This window comes from Penaeus vannamei, chromosome 17 (genome assembly GCF_042767895.1).
Source record: "Penaeus vannamei isolate JL-2024 chromosome 17, ASM4276789v1, whole genome shotgun sequence".
In the NCBI taxonomy this organism is placed as follows: domain Eukaryota; kingdom Metazoa; phylum Arthropoda; class Malacostraca; order Decapoda; family Penaeidae; genus Penaeus; species Penaeus vannamei.
Genome location: NC_091565.1, coordinates 22,618,702 through 22,622,793, shown reverse-complemented (window position 1 = coordinate 22,622,793; position 4,092 = coordinate 22,618,702). Strand labels below are relative to the sequence as shown.

The 4,092-nt window shown below is 34.0% G+C and overlaps 1 long non-coding RNA gene across 1 annotated transcript; it reads right to left on the bottom strand.

Moving 5' to 3' along the window:
* Positions 1-1,259: 1,259 nt before the first annotated feature.
* Positions 1,260-3,855, bottom strand: LOC138864546 (uncharacterized). The gene is made up of 2 exons (XR_011399196.1): positions 3,684-3,855; positions 1,260-2,928 (listed from the first exon to the last, which is right to left on the bottom strand). It is a non-coding gene; the product is annotated as an uncharacterized lncRNA (long non-coding RNA).
* Positions 3,856-4,092: the final 237 nt, after the last annotated feature.

The following is a 4,092-nucleotide window of genomic DNA, read 5'->3' as shown; positions in this document are numbered from 1 at the left end:
GGACCATTGACGTAAAAGATTGGGTAAGCGTGCTGAAAATGTGTGCCAGAAAGGTACTGAGGGTAAGAAAGTTCAAAGAGAGACAGAGAGGTGGAATACCTCTTGAGAAATTTGAAATCAGAGAGGGAAGGAGTAAAAGATAATGAGTTTGAAAATATATAGAAAGCGTTTTTATGGAAAAAGATAAACAGAGATATAAAGAGATGAATAAACATATATACATGCTGAGATGTATGTGTAAGACATACGCATGTGGCTTTCCTGATATATATATATATATATATATATATATATATATATATATATATATATATATATATATATATATATATATGTATATATCTGTGTGTGCGTATGTATGTAGTTACAAATAAATATATATATAGACTATATATATGTATAACATATATATATATATATATATATATATATATATATATATACACATATATATATATATATATATATATATATATATATATATATATATATATATATATATGCATGTATATAACATATATTTTTCTTTCACCAAATTACTGTTAGTATCGACATACATAAGATTTAGTGAACTATTTCCAACTGATTCATTGGCCAGAATAGACAAAGGCCATTGGTTCTATAGCTACAAATCGAAGACTCGAAAGAGATAGTTCCAGGTATTATGGTCCTTTGAATTTTGGCCAGTATGTAATTTTAAGTACTTTTTAGTTATCTTCATTACTTTTAAAACTCGAGAAATTGATATATGCTACACAATAGTGAAACTAAAATATCGGAGGGCAATACTGGAACGAGAAACGTGGAGGGTCTTTGTTTACATTGTTTGAGCTGGTGGTTGCGTGGGGGATATCATAGATTGTATGTTGGTAACTTCATCAGTGGTCTGCAGTTCAACAATGATATGAAAGATCAGTATTAGACACAGGGTATTAAGCCCAAACGAATGTTGTAGTGAATTCCACAACAATGAGCGATGCGACTACTAAACGATCATCGGAACAGGCTTAAGCATGCGTCCTGCTACCTAATAATACACCTCGGTAGTCCGCGTGTGGAAATTCTTTGACTTAGCTAAGAAATGGGAATGTGGAGACTTCCCTGTTTCATGTAACCTGGGCTTGGCGAGTACGTCTAAGGTACATATGTACAGGTTGTGTAACAAAAATCATGGTGATAAATCTCGTATCTCACTGTGACTGTAAGGCTCCGGACTCATATTTCATGTATGTTTGGTGTTGGAAAAATGAAAGTAAGAAAAGTTGAACTTGGTATATTTTTTTGACATGCTTAATAAATGAATTATTAAATGATATGCTTCATAAATAAATTATTAAATATGCTTCATAAATTAATTATTAAATGATATGCTTTATAAATGAAGAACTAAGTGATATAACACTGAATATCAGAAGATTTTAATATAACTTAAAATCACATTGGTAGAACGCTACAAAATAAATAAACCAACACTACAATACTGACAAAGTGTTTTCAATTGAAGAGAAAGACGCAAGGGTCAATACATCGTCTGAAAATTTAAATGGGATGTTACAAGTATTGAAAACGAAACTCAGCCATCTGTCAGATCTTTCAAAAGAAAAATATGCGGTTGTAGAAGCTCTTGGTAAAAGTTAAGGGTTTGACAATAACCGACATAATGGCAACCCTGACGATGAGTTTGTCAGTAATAACGATAGTGACAGTGCTACAGGTACAATAAGGGAAGATTCACCTCTTAGACTAAAGTTTTAAATATCTCATTCTGCTTTCTCGTCTTTATTGCATGTACTGAAATGCGGGTGTTCTTCAAGATGCCAGAACCTTGCTGATAAGTAAAAGGGTGACAGACATAAAGTGTACCCTTAAATCACTTAGGTGTAGCAAGAAGTACATCAACAAAATTGTGTACTAGTAACCTCTCACACCTTGCGAATACTGGATGTTTGACTGCACATAGTAACTTATATGGACATCCACTGCCGTCTGTGATGAATATTTTGTAGTTATGTTTGTCATAGGGATGTATTGTGGGTATGGGAAACCAACATCCCCTAGTGAATATTTATTGGACTTTGTTCAAGAGGATTTTTTAAGATACGGAATATGTATTAATGAAAAAAATATGTGTCGGTCTTGATGCACTTATGAGTAATGTACCAACGTGAGTATTAATTCAATGATCAAAGTCCATTCTGACTATAATAGATGTGAACGATGTATACAAGAATTTGGTGCGAGGTCGACAAATATTACTTGAAATAAAATGGAGGACAGTGCTTCCCATACGCACTTTTCTCTTCTGAAGGAGTTGTAAGTTGTGTTTGTATCAGCCTGAGCTTGACTACATGTACATACAACTAGTGTGCCAAGGCGTAGTGAGGAAACTGGTTCTCCTTGAGGTGATGGGACCCTTTGAAATCAAACCTTAGTGCACCTTTACTACTTTGAGAGAATGCTGTCTTTAACAATATTTGCCAAGAAAATTTGCTAAAATGTCGAGAGCACTGTATGACTTCAAAAGATGGAAGATTACATGGCCACCCAATACACAATGCCAAATTTATTTTTTGTCAGTCATTTGCTATCCGTAAGTGCACAAGTAAAAGCTTGTGCTAATCTTGCAAAATAATGAAGTAACTATATATATATATATATATATATATATATATATATATATATATATATATATATAACTCTTGTAAAACATGTTCTTAAGATGTATGATTACAACGAAGCCAGACTTTGTTTTATTGCTGTGGGTTGAGTGAAAATGGGTGTAATCATCTTTATTATTCATATGAAGAGAAACGGAGGCCGCCGTCGCCCAGACGGAATAGTATCTTGGAAAAGTAGTCTCTGACTCGTGTACGCCCTCGGCTAACTGGCGTTAAGCAGTCAGCGTTTGATGGAAGCACGATCTGGGGACTATGATGAGGAAATCTATATTCACATGTATATATATATATATATATATATATATATATATATATATATATATATATATATATATATATATATATATATATGTGTGTGTGTGTGTGTGTGTGTGTGTGTGTGTGTGTGTGTGTGTGTGTGTGTGTGTGTGTGTGTATGTATGTATGTATGTATGTATGTATATGTATATTACACAGATGTATTTAGAAACAAGACCACAGTTTCAAAATCCTCCTGGATTTCATCTTCAGATCTGAAGATGAAATCCAGGAGGATTTCGAAACTGTGGTATCATTTTCAATAAATCTGTCCATTGTGTTATATATATATATATATATATATATATATATATATATATATATATATATATATATATGAACCATATCCATGTCGACAAATGTAGAAAAGGTATGAATGAGACTCGATATGCTCACAATACAAGAGATGTATTGTGAAGATATCCAGTCTCATTCATACCTTTTCTAAACACACACACACACACACACACACACACACACACACACACACACACACACACATATATACATACATACACACAGACACACACACACACACACACACACACACACACACACACACACACACACATATATATATATATATATATATATATATATATATATATATATATATATATATATATATTCTTTAGTTCTCTGTCGTAGAACGAGTTGACCTTCATGCTTTCACGCCACCATTCCCATACATTATTCTGTAATATTTACATGAATTTGGCTCACTGTCTTCTCTGGTTAGATTGCGATCTTGAACATTGACATCAGACCAGTGAGAACATCAGCTAGGCATATTGATATTCCATCCATAAGCGTATTATCTGCTTGAAGCACCATCCACCACCGGCATCCATGGCTTCACTTTCCCCTGATCGCGTTATTATGCCCTGTTCAAGGGAAAAAAACACAGATTAGAGGACCAAAGAATCGCCTTATGTAAATCTGCGAAGAAACGATGCTTCGGAATCGGTTTGTGTTTGTGTGTGTGTGTGTGTGTGTGTGTGTGTGTGTGTGTGTGTCGGTATCGCCTTCTGGGAGAGAGAGAGAGATAGAGAGATAGAGAGAGAGAGAGAGAGAGAGAGAGAGAGAGAGAGAGAGAGAGAGAGAGAGAGAGAGAGAG